Raw genomic sequence first — 13,547 nt, 5'->3', positions numbered from 1 at the left:
CAACAGCAAGAAACCAATGCCCCCAAAAGTAAGTGCCTCCCCCATTTGATTCCCTGCTGTTGGGATCAGATCAGTGTGTGGCTTATGGACCAAGGTCTCTCCGTTCCAGACTGAATTTGCACAAGAAGCAAAAGCACATTTCTGTTTCTGCTGGAAAATAAATCCCCTTTTCCATGCACCAGATGCCCCAGCACTTGTTTCCAGATAGCACATCCTTACATCACCGAGGTACCTGTTTGAACAGGACCTCGCTTGGATCTTTCAGCTCTGGTGTCTATACCATGAAAGATATTTTGCTTGTCTACCCCTGTGACTACATGTGTGTCTCTCTGCATACACACTCACAGAGAGAGAGAGAGAGAGAGAGAGAGAGAGAGAGAGAGAGAGAGAGAGACTGAGAGAAAAGGTAGCCAGGGGGAACATCTTTCATACTATCCCATATCTGCTGCCTTGTTGTGCTGTTATTTGCCCAAAGGCACATGCCTTTCTGGTGTCATTACCGAGACTTCAGAATTCAGATTACCGTATCGAGTCTGCTTGCATCTGCAATCCTTCTTCATCTCACGTACGCGCACACTGAGATTGCAAAAGCCAATTCCGATTGCAGCAAACTGCTTACAAGAGCCGTGACTGTAATGATATTTATTTGCCACTTTTAAAAGCTAAGAATATAGGTTCTGTTTACCGTGTTTCTATGCCCTGTTTAGAATCATAGAATCATCAAATTGTAAAGTTGGAAGGGACCCTGAGGAACATCTAGTGCAGGGGTCAGCAATGTTTTTGTGGCTTGGGCCGGTTCACGGTCCCACAGACGCCGCGGTGGGCCAGAGTGTGTGTGCGCGCATGCACTCATGCGCAAACGCTATTGCCGGTGCTCCTTCCGGCACGGAGGAGGCATGCACAGCCTCCCATTGGCTGCAGGAGCAATGGCTGCGGCAATAAACAGCTGTACAAGTTTTTGGGAGGCGGAGACACAAGAGGGCATCAGAGGTGGGACGGAAGGAAAGAGGGACAGAGGCCAGTGCTGCCCGTGGCACCCCTGACTATCATTCAAGGCACCCTTGGGTGCCACAGCACACTGGTTGAAAAGCACTGATTTATGGGGAATCATTGTGTTAGCTCTTGGTTGTGAGGGTTGCTTGGGCTCCTTGGAGGAAATAATCTAAATGGAATAAAAAACAAAGTCAAGCAAAATACAGTTCTAAGAACATAGGGACCATGTCCTGGTCCAAGTTTCAAACTTTTGTATGCCCAGGCATGATCCCTTTCCTTCATGTCCTTACAAGCATTTTCTGAATTTCTGAATTGGGCAAGTATTCTAAGTAGGCAGAGTTAGGTGTTCCCAAACCAGGGCTTTCTTTTAGCCGGAAGTCACCAGAACTCATTCTGGCACCTCTCATGCATAGCTGTCAACTTTTCCCTTTTCTTGCGAGGAATCCTATTCGGAATAAGGGAATTTCCCTTAAAAAAAAAGGAAACATTGACAGCTGTGCTCTCAGGTGGGCACCATTGTCACTATAAAAGAACAATGGAGGCATTCATGGTGAGTTCTGGCACCTTTTTTCCCTAGAAAAATAGTGTCCCAAACCATTAATTCTGTGCACCAAACTTTGCAGAGGACCAGGGTGTAGTAAAACAATTTTTGAGCTGTGTACGGGGAACTGTCCAGTTAGTGCTGGTCTACGACAGGGCCTTTTCGGCGGTTGTTCCCTAGTTGTGGAGAGCCATCCCTAGTGATGTGTGCCTGTCTCCATTGTTACATTCAGGAGGAATTTGAAAACCTGTTTACACCAGGCATTTGGTGCCTGAAGCATACTGTTCCTGGCCACCTTGAGCTCATGGGATGGGAGTGTTTTTAATTCAAATTGTTTTTAGACTGCTTTAATCAGCTTCAGAATATTTTTGCTTTGTTTTTGCCTTTAAACTGTGTATCTTCAAATATCTGAAGGGCTGTCACGTGGAAGATGGAACAAGCTTGTTTTCTCCTGCTCTGCAGGGTAGGACTCACACCAATGGCTCCAAGCTCCAAGAAAGAAGATTCTGACTAAACATCAGGAACAGTGGCGTAGCGTGGGGGGTGCAGGGGGGGCCGGCCGCACCGGGCGCAACATCTGGGGGTTAGGGTTAGGGGGTGCAAATCCATGGGTTAGGGGGCGCAAATCCACGGGTTAGGGGGCGCAAATCCACGGGTTAGGGGGCGCAAATTACTTGCCTTGCCCCGGGTGCTGACAACCCACGCTACGCCACTGATCAGGAAGAACTTTCTGAAGGCAGGAGCAGATTGAAAGTGTAACAGGCTCCCACAAGAGGCGTGCAACATAGCACCTACTGTCCAAGGTGATGGTGACCTAGGGAGGGTTTTGGTACAGAAGAAAGCAGTGAGGAGGATGGGAAGAAAAAGATTCCCCTCCTCCCAGTCTTCAGGTTGTTAGAACTCATTGAGTAGGGCTCTCCTGTCATGCCCTGTCCTATCTCCCTCCCCAAATTTAAAAGCTTGACGTGATCAGATACAGGATAGTGGAGGAACTGCTGGATAAACAGTCATGTACATTTAATCTCCTCCTAGCACTTCTTCTGTCTGCTATGCACTTTGTTACGCTTCTGAGACAGCTTCCCAACAGGAAAGTGTGGTAGCTCAGTGGTAGAGCATCTACTTTGGATGTAGAAGGTTCAGTCACCACTATCTCCAGGTAGGGATGAAATCCTGTCTGAAATCCCAGAGACTGGCTGCCAGTCAGAGTGCACAGTACTGAGCCAGGTAAACCAGCGGTCTGGCTCAGTGTAAGGAAGCCCCCTCCATTCCTTTTGACAAGGGTCAAAAGTTTCAGCTCTTGGGGAGGCCCTCTTGGCTATCAGAGTTAACAAAACTGTTTTCTCCCACTTCCCTTTATTTTCTCAGTACAGTCAAACCTCGGTTGTTGAACATAATCCGTTCCAGAAGGCCGTTCAACTTCTGAAACGTTCGACAACCGAGGCGCGGCTTCCAACTGGTTGCAAGAGTTTCTTACACCCAAGTGGAAGCTGTGTCAGACGTTTAGGTTCCGAAAAACATTTAAAAAATGGAGCATTTACTTCTGTTTTTTTTGGCGTTCAGGAGCTGAAAGGTTCGAAAATGGAGCCATTCGAGAACTGAGGTTTGTAATGTGGCAATTCAAGCAAAATTGGGCAGGTAAAAACCATGAATAAAGCAACACAGATTTGATTGTTCTGTAATAAGAATAAAAGTTTACAGAGCGGTGGACTCTCCTTCCTTGAATGTTTTTAAGCAGAGGTTGGATGGCCATCTGTCATAGATGCTTCAGTTGAGATTTCTGCATTGCAGAGGGTTGGACTAAATGACTCTGAGTTTCCCTTTCAGCTCTGCAATTCTATGATCTGTTTGCCACCCTGGGCTCCTTGGGCAGCAAGGGCGGGATACAAATTCGATAAATAAATTCGATAAATAGCAGAGCAGAAAAATATCAGAGCCAGGTTATATGGCTGACTCCCTTTCAGTTTCCTAGACAGAGTCAAATGACACATCTGAGTGGGATGAGAAAAGCAGGTGCTTCTCCTATCAAGTTTTCCAGGCCCTGGAGGAACAGAGAGAACATTTGCTATTTGCCTTATTAATCACAGAATGCTGTGTTGTTTTATGCCAAGACAGGAAAACACTAAATCTGCAGATGGAAACAAAAAGGAAGTTGGCTGCAGTGAGAATTCTGATGGTATAGTTACATCTATTTCATTGAGGTGGGGGAAGTCCTGCATTTCAGGGATGGAAAAATACCCAAACTGCTGACTCCAGGAACATGAGAACAAAATATCACCTTCGCCCATCTTCCTACTAATTCCAAAAGGATTAATGATGCCAATTCCCTCCCCCCTTTGGGGGGCTCTTTTGCCTTTTAGAGGTGTGTGACAAGCAACTGAATTGTCTTCCTCCATCTCATCATAAGGCCAACAAGAGAGAGGCATTCATTGCTTAGGTACTGCAGAGGGATGTGATGGATCTGCAATTGCTGCAAATCTTCATCTGGAGACCATTGACCGCAAAGACCTGTGGTTGGAGGTTTTCCTGGTGTTACCTTAGCTCTGCACCTTTACTCTGTCAGTTTTCAAATTGTGAGGGAGAAAGAACATTCTCCCACTCGACCTTTCTTTAAAAATAAGTTGCATTCAAGAAATTGGATCTTCTGGGAGAAGTATCTTTTGATAATATCATCTCTGAGTTGGCTGACAAGAAAGGTAGACAAAAGATGACAAGATAACTTCAAAAATATTCTGAATGTCGTTTGTCATTGTGTGTAAAAATATTTCATTTAGTCATAAAATCTTAACATATGGCTTTAAAAAAAATAAAAAATGCATGCATACTTATCCTCCGCCCCCCCAGCTGAGCAGAAAAGTGAAACTGACAAAAGGTGCTGTGAGAAGGTGGAGTTGACCTTAAATGAACATTCTACCCAGGTCCTCTCAGTGTCTTAAAATGCCCCTGGTAGTGTTGCATAGCGATGCGAGTAATGGACTCAAAGCAAGGAGACTTGAGTGCCAGATTCCCCTAAATTCCAGATAGGTGTTAGAATTTAATCAACCCTCCTGAATCCCCAGACCCAGCAGGGATTCAAATGCCAGGATAGCCAGGCCAGCCTGATAATGGCCGCCAAACATGAGGCATTAACTTAACCCCATCCAGCTCTGAGTTAGTTAGCAGGACAAAGGCTCAAGCTGCAAGGTGAATGGTTGTTTGTGATTGCAGTTGGCCAGGATGTGAGCTTGGGGGAAAAATATAGCGTCTGTAAACTGCAGCAAGCTGAAGCAGAGGGACAGAGGACCATGGCTGATTTCTGCCAGCATCCAAGACTAAGGCCATGGGAGAAGCAACAGCCTCTTGGAGTTTAATGCTGTGAGCCACTCCATCAGAGGCTCAGGTTGTAGGTATGTGATGAATAAGCCATATATCATAAAGACACCACAGTCTCAGCTGTGCCTCATTTCCAAAAGGAAACACGGACTGTGGATAAGTGCCTGGACCCCTGGAATCTCCACCGCTCAGAGACTGGGGTGGCGTGTAAAAACAGAATATGCAAAGGAGAACTTGTTGATCCAGCTGAAAGTCTGTCTAGTCCAACGTAGAGCAGAGAGAAAGTGGCCTCCTCAACTTTTCTGCCCCATTTGCAGGTGGATAAAAATGTGTGTCGAGGGGAGAGCATTTCACGGAACGTTCTCTTGGGGAGGCAAAATCCAGAATATTATTTGCCAAGACATAATGTCCCTTTCCCAGCAGTAGCCAACCAGTGTCAACCTGCTGCCAGCAATTCCCGCGGCCAATTGCCCAGGAACGTACAAAGAGAAGGACTGTTCTTACCATCCGTTTTTTATTTAGTATTTACAGAGAGGGGCTATAAAACCCAGCCTCTTGGATAATGACATTGTCCCGAGTGAATCTCCACCCCTCCCCCGACTCTTCCACTTCCTCATTTGTCATTCTCATTGTCTCCTCTAGGGGTGCTGCAACGTGCTCTCTGTCTTTGAGCTCTTTGCTCTCCTACTTTTAAGGCTCACCAGGTTCTGGGAGATGGAGGAATGTTTTCTAATGACAATGTGTCAGCTGGTTGTTGTTCCAGCCCTCACATGATTCCCCAGTTTCCCCCTCATTTGCCTCTGAGATACTATCTCCCTCAAATCCCTGTTGTAATTCTGAACTGTCTTCCTCTTCTCTGGAAGGGTCAGGCTGGGAAGGCGGTCTCCACCATTCCTCCTCTGCCCAGTCCCTGACAGCTAGATGCTTCTGGGAAGTTGAAATGCAAAACAGGGAGGTGGGTGGAGCTAGGTGGCTTAACCCCTTTCCTCCCTGGATGTATTGTAGCTCAAAATTACTGTCACGGTCCAGTTCACAGGCGATCAAAGTCCCAGCAGGGGACGTCAGGACCGGGGGCAAGATGGCGGGGTGGGAGCAGGAACAGGGGTCCAGCAGCCATGAGTCAGGAAGCCAAGAGTCTGAGGGTCAGAGAACCAGGAGTCAAGAAGCCGAGGGTCCGAGGGTCAGGAAGCAAGGAGTCGCGAAGTCAGGGGTCCAAGGATCAAGACGCAAGGAGTCAAGAAGCCAAGGTTCAAGGATCAGGAAGCAAGAAGCCAAAAGTAGCAAGGCAGGGAGCGTGTTGCTGTGGCAAAGAGCCAAAGGGAAATGCTGACCTTATATCCCTTCCCAGCTCTTGCCACCAGGTGCTGTGAGTTACCAATCAGCCTCACCTGTGAGGCCACGCTTTGCCTCTTCAGAACAAACTTAGGAAGGTCCCAGTCCTGCAAAGTCCTATTGGTCACAGGGCCTGGCTCCTGCACGCACACCTGACAATCACCTTACCCAAACTTCTGTTTCGGCCTGACTAGGGAGTGTCAGGGATGGTGGTGATTGGCGGCAAGTGGAAAGATGGGATTCCAGGAGCATAAAGGTAAAGGTACCCCTGCCCGTTCGGGCCAGTCTTGCCAGACTCTAGGGTTGTGCGCTCATCTCACTCTATAGGCCGGGAGCCAGCGTTGTCCGCAGACACTTCCAGGTCACGTGGCCAGCATGACAAGCTGCATCTGGCGAGCCAGCGCAGCACACGGAACGCCGTTTACCTTCCTGCTGGTAAGCGGTACCTATTTATCTACTTGCACTTAAGGGTGCTTTCGAACTGCTAGGTTGGCAGGCACTGGGACCGAGTGACGGGAGCGCACCCCGCCACGGGGATTCAAACCGCCGACCATGCGATCGGCAAGTCCTAGGCGCTGAGGTTTTACCCACAGCGCCACCCGTGTCCCTCCCGGAGCATAATCTGCAGATACATGTGTGTGCGCGCGCACGTGCACACACACACACGGTGAAAACAAAATAAAAAATTCCTTCCAGTAGCACCTTAAAGACCAACTAAGTTAGTTCTTGGTATGAGCTTTCGTGTGCATGCACACTTCTTCAGATACACAGTGAGTATTTTATTTTATTTTATTTTTATAATATTTATTAAGAATTTTTTCAATAGTTTATACAAAACAAACCAAATAACATGTACTTTTACACAAACATATTTTCTTCGCTTCTTTGGACTTCCTCACATCTCTCGTTTCTGCGTTCCAAATTTCTCAAGCTTTACTCAGCAAATTGTTAACTTGTATCAACTCTTATATTGAAGTTTCCCAATGTTATATCCCAAATTTCAGATAATTTTACCCAAACCTTATAAACTTAAACTTTAACTTCATATTTATCCAAAATTTGTCTTATCCAATTTTTCCATTTATCTTCATATTCCCTTTAACTAGTTTAATGGAACCATATTATTATTGATCTTACATCCTTCTTAACATTCATACAGTTTACAATACTTTTGTAAATAGTCCTTAAATTTTTTCCAGTCCTCCTCCACGGCTTCTTCTCCCAGGTCTCGGATTCTGCCGGTCATTTCTGCCAGTTCCATATAGTCTATCAGTTGCATCTGCCATTCTTCCAGTGTGGGCAAATCTTGAGTTTTCCAATGCTTAGCGACGAGTATCCTTGCTGCTGTAGTTGCATACATAAAAAATGTTCGATCCACACAGTGAGTATTTTAAAAGAGTATTTTAAACACACGGTGAGTATTTTAAAAGAGGCCCCGTGGAACATCCACGGGGCCTCTTTTAAAGGACTCACCCTGTATATATTGCATATTATTTAATTTAATTTATTGCAATTATACCCCACTGTTTTCCTCCAAGATTCTCCCACTCTTCATTTTAATACCCACTACTACAATCCCGACTCAGGGTCACCCATAGCCAAGTGGAGATTTGGAGCTTGGTCTCCCAGATGGCTCAGAGAGGGGAAGTGGCCTCTCTCTGTACACCCTTCCAAGCCCAATTTTAAAATGAAAAGGAACAGGAAGGGGACCCATCGCACAATTTGCAGCTAGAGCCTGTGAATGTGACCCGCAGAGCCTCTCCTCATTATTTGTTGCATTCCAGCCAAGACTGTGGCTTAGAGATTGCAAGTTTCTGCTGGAGAAATCATTTATTCCATATATACACAAGTGGAGAATTCCAGATCGCTTGTACTTCATCTTCGCAAGCTCTTTGGACTTGCCAGCAATCAGTCACTTCAAATGCTTCCAAAGCTCACTCGGCAATTAATTGCCAAGAGTTGATCAGGCTTGAAAGTGATTGTGCCCAGAGAAAAATGAATGGGATGGAAAATGCACTTAATTACAACTGTCAGCGTCGGAAAAAGAGACTGACAGCCCACCTTCTCCGCAGGGATAGCGGTTACAGCTCTTGAGCATCATCTGCATGTAAGAAGTAGGATTGAGGCTGTTTCAAAGAAGCCTACCAAACACCAGGCACTGCCACCCCTCCACATGAAGCTATGGATGACCATGACAGTGTAGTTTGGGGATTTTGCACATTTCCCGGAGAATGTGCATAATCAGCAATGGATGCCAGAGAATGTGAATTGATCATAGGACTCTCATACATGCAAAACATCTGTGAAAATGCCACCAAAATGGCTGGGGTTAGATCTCACACAACTCCCGTTTTGAAACATCTGTACTGGTTGCCATGTTGTTTCTTGGCACAAATCAATGTTTAACCCCCTACATGGCTCAGGTCCCAAATAACTTTCCTACAGGAAGACTGGCAAAGGGGGCACTCTCAGTTGGCACCTCCCTCTTACAGCTTTCACAAATGTTGAAGACAAAGGCTGGGCTCCACTACTGAGAAAGTCCTCTGCCTGGTTGCCCGTAACCTCACTTCTCTCAATGTGGGAACCACGAGAAGGCCTTCAGAGGCTGACCTTGTCAGGAGCTCAGCCTACACTCAAGTAGGACACTGGCAGAGACACATGCCCGACTGGCATGTTCTCTCCCTCCTGGTCTTTCGTTCGGGAGCTTCAAAAGCTTTCTTCAGCCCGAACATCATAGCGACCGATGCCAACCGACACTGGTACACTTAGGGATCCGCAGAGTCTTTACAGCTTGTGTAACAGACCTCAAGCAACTCAGTGTTTTGGCTAATCTACTTTATTTACATATAAACACACATGGAGCACTGCAACATGGCTCTCTCTCTCTCAAGCATCAGACAGCAAAGAGAAAAAGAACAAAGGACAATAGTCCCACTTCACGGAACACAATAGTACAAACATCCTGTCTCCATCACTTCCCACTCTGTGGAGTCAAAACATATACGGTCATGTGAAAGACAAAAACCCCATGACTGCAATCATGGAACAGGAATTCTAACAGACCTCAGTGTCCGGGCTGACTGATGGGGGTGCAGATGCTCTTTCAAGTATACAGGGCTGAGGCCCTTTGGAGCTTTAAAAGGGTGTAGCTAGCTGCTCTGGCCCCTGGATTGGCGGGGATGGGGTAAGCCGCCCACAGGGGCAGCACAGTGATCCACGGGGGCAGCAGCGTGGCAAGCTGCCCATGGAGTCCGCCTGGCAGACAAGCCCCAGGCTGCCATTTCAGGCAGTGCGGGGCCCAAGTGCGGGGCCCAACCGTGTCACTCCCAGGAGAGAGGTGTGGCTCAGGCGTGCTGCAGGCCAGGCCCCACAGTAAGTGTTGCCCCCTGTGGTGTGCTATTTTGCCCCCCCTCAGGGATGATACCTGGGGCGGACCACCCCCCCCCGCACCCCTTCCTATGCCCTTGTTAAAAGGCAGCACCAACACTTTGAATTGTGTCCCAAAATGTACTGGGAGCCAACGTAGGTCGTTTAGGACCGGTGTTATATGGTCCCAGTGGCCACTCCCTGTCACCAGTCTAGCTGCCGCATTCTGGATTAGTAGTAGTTTCCAGGTCACCTTCAAAGGTAGCTCCATGTAGAGCCCATTGCAGTAGTCCAAGCATGCACCAGTCTGCGGGCAGGTAGGGTCTCAGCCAGCATATCAGATGGAGCTGGTAGACAGCCACCTTGGATGCAGAATTAACCTGTGCCTCCACGGACAGCTGTGAGTCCAAAATGACCCCCAAGGCTGTGCACCTGCCTTAGAAGCTTTTTCCGACTGGCAACGCAGCACTGCTCTCACGCAGGAGAAAAAGCTTTGCTAATCACCTGAAGCTTCCCTGCTCAGATGTCTCCACGCTGCTGTTTATGGTGCACCGTGAGGACGCGAGCTGCTTGCCGTTTTTCTGGAGGCTGTTGCTTAATCACATCGCTGCTTCAGGGCAGGGTGAAAAGGTGAAACCCCTGAAGAACTGGGGCACTGTTTTTCTCATACCTTTTGGGGGGGATTTACTATCTAATGCTAACAGATCTAGGTCACCCACTCCCCCTTTCCTGGCCGCCACTCCATTCTCCATTCCTGCATCATCTTTGTTTTCAGAATCCTGGGGGTTTACTTGAAAGGTCTCCGCTCACTTTTATCTATAAAGGGATGTGCATTCAAATCGGAGCATCTCCACACAGTGGATGGCATAGAATGTTGCAAAAAGCTTTTTGTCTCATCTCTCTTCCCTGTGCCCTAGGAAGAAGAGACGAGCCCCCCCCCCCCCCCGATCAAACACACTGGCATAAACATCAAAACCCACTACATGATAGGATGATGACAGCAGCTCCATCCTCACCTGTCTCCCACTGCCACCATCAGCTATCATCCCATCAGAAGTTGCGGAGCAAGGCACTTTTCCCTCGGAGGAGTTGTCAGCCCACATCCCGGACGCTAAGAACTCGGGGTTTGATCAAAGGCAGAAGCTGAGTTTGCATTGCTATCCAGCACCTTGCAAGAAATGGAGGCCCCACCCCCCGCCCCCATGGCGTGACAACTACCTGAAAAGCTTACGTCTGCCCCTTTAAAAGTATGATCTTCTCCCAGCAATCTTGCAGAAGGGCGTGCAATTTTTGGTTGCTTCGCCTTTCTGCTTCTGATGATCCTGTCAGGGGCAAAATACAGTGGTACCTCAGGTTACAGATGCTTCAGGTTACATACGCTTCAGGTTACAGACCCCTCTAACCCAGAAATAGTACCTCGAGTTAAGAACTTTGCTTCATGAACAGAAATTGTGCTCCGGTGGCCCGGCAGCAGCAGGAGGCCCCATTAGCTAAAGTGGTGCTTCAGGTTAAGAACAGTTTCACGTTAAGAACGGACCTCCGGAACGAATTAAGTTCTTAACCCGATGTACCACTGTACTTGTTTATAAAAAGAGGGAGGAAAGGGGGGAGGAAGATTCTCAGAATACAGACTAATACTATCAAATGCCAGTGTTACAACAAGATCCAGTGAAGTTAATGAACATAACTACTGCTCAGTCAGCAGAGCATGAGACCCTTAATCTCAAGGATGTGGGTTTGAGCCCCAGATTAGGCAAAAAGATTCCTGCATTGCAGAGGGTTGGACTAGATGACCCTGAGGGTCCCTTCCAAGTCTACAATTCTGTGGTTCTGTTTCAGATTCACTAACTTTGTTGGGTCTACTCTGAGTAAGACTGGCAGCGGCTGCAACCTATAGAACTGTATGCCCGTTACCAAACTGTGCATTTGTAAATCTCAGAGGCAGAGCATGTGCAAACTGCACTGGGTTGTCTTTTTTTGGGGGGGAGGCGGGGGGACAAAAGCGAAGCAGAAATGAAAACCCCCTAAATCTTCATAGCGTCTTGTGATAGTTACATGAAATTTCTCAAAACTTCAGATGCTCAAAATTTAGCCTTTGATTGTAATTAGAATCCTGAGTCAGACTCCAGTTAAGTGCATGTATCTGTGTCTTAGAGGTAAAGGTAAAGGGACCCCTGACCATTAGGTCAAGTCGTGGCCGACTCTGAGATTGCGGCGCTCATCTCGCTTTACTGGCCGAGGGAGCCAGCGTACAGCTTCCAGGTCATGTGGCCAGCATGACTAAGCCGCTTCTGGCGAACCAGAGCAGCGCACGGAAACGCCGTTTACCTTCCCGCCGGAGCGGTACCTATTTATCTACTTGTACTTTGACGTGCTTTTGAACTGCTAGGTTGGCAGGAGCTGGGACCAAGCAAGGGGAGCTCACCCCATTGCGGGGATTCGAACCACCGACCTTCTGATCGGCAAGTCCTAGGCTCTGTGGTTTAACCCACAGCACCACCCGCATCCCTTGTCGTAGAGAGGAGGTCTTAAATTAAGATGAATTGCCTCCCCAGAGGCTAACAAGACCTTTGAAGAACATCCCCACACTCGAGTCCGTAACTTTCCAAGACTACTCCATTGCCTTGAAACTAGAATTTTATTCAGGAAAGCCTTTCCTTTTTCATATAGACTACGATGACAAATCCTTTGTGCAAAGCATTTTTCCGAGACCCGCATTCCACTTTATAATACTAAAAAGTTGACAAATTGCCTTCCCCTTCAAGCCAAGCACTGAGTGGGATTCTTCTGGCTGATATATTGCTCAGCCCCATTGAAGAAACTTTGCATCTTGATCCTGGGCTCTTTATAACTTCCTAAATGTAAGGTAACAATTTACCAGGTATTCCAAATCATCTGCAAAGATGACATTGTACCCATCTTAGCTGCTTCCTTGACTCTTTGTTTATTACCCGGCCCTGGCTTAAAAGCTCGAGGCTGTATAAAAATGTCATGGCTTCCTAATTCTAAGGCTGCTATGATAAGATAAGTTGACTGCTTTTATATTAAAATGCATCATGTCACTTTACAAAGAGAGGATGTAAACACTCTCTTTAAAAAGGCTGGAGAAATCTCTCCGTGTTTAACTTTAGCACAACCTTATAGGAAGCTGAATTGGTAGAACTGGGCACTTTCTTTAAAAATCCACTAGGCAATCAAGAACAGATCCATTTCCCTACTAAAAAGGTCAGATTGTATCTCAATCGATATTATAGATCTTTTAAAGAATCACCACTTTCTGGTTTTGCCAAAACAAACAAGCAAGCAAGCAAACTCCACATTAGAAGTCATGTTAGGTTATTCTTCAGTTGCTTTTAAAAGTGTGGGGCATAGAAATGCTGCCCTAGATCATATTGGGAAGAGCAAAATGGGGGGCAGAGCCATTCCTAATAGCTCTCAGTGGAAGACTTGGGTTGCTGCAGCTTGGAGCTTCTTCAACCTGACTTAGTTTTAGTTACAGATAGGTAGCCGTGTTGGTCTGCCATAGTCAAAACAAAACAAAAAATCCTTCCAGTAGCACCTTAAAGACCAACTAAGTTAGTTCTTGGTATGAGCTTTCGTGTGCATGCACACTTCTTCAGTTACACAGGTGTGTATCTGAAGAAGTGTGCATGCACACGAAAGCTCATACCAAGAACTAACTTAGTTGGTCTTTAAGGTGCTACTGGAAGGAATTTTTTTTGTTCTGACTTAGTTTTGTTCATTTAATGTGAAAGTCAAGAATAAGAATCCATACCCTCCAACATTCCTCTGCTGAAAATTGTGATGGATATCTGTTGGTGCTATGCTCTCACGAATGCTAACTCTCACGAATGTGTGGCACCACTGCAAACACCACCTCATTCTCCTTCCGGCAGCACTACAGGAAGGGAATGGGACATTCTGGGATCAAATCAGATGGCTTCTGTAATTCCGGGATAGCGTGTTGTCCTTCATGGAGATGTGGTGGGGGCCGACAAGACACTCC

The sequence above is a fragment of the Podarcis melisellensis genome, assembly GCF_964234715.1.
Source record: "Podarcis melisellensis genome assembly, chromosome: 7".
NCBI classification, from domain to species: Eukaryota; Metazoa; Chordata; class Lepidosauria; order Squamata; family Lacertidae; genus Podarcis; species Podarcis melisellensis.
Note: the sequence above shows the minus strand (reverse complement) of the source record.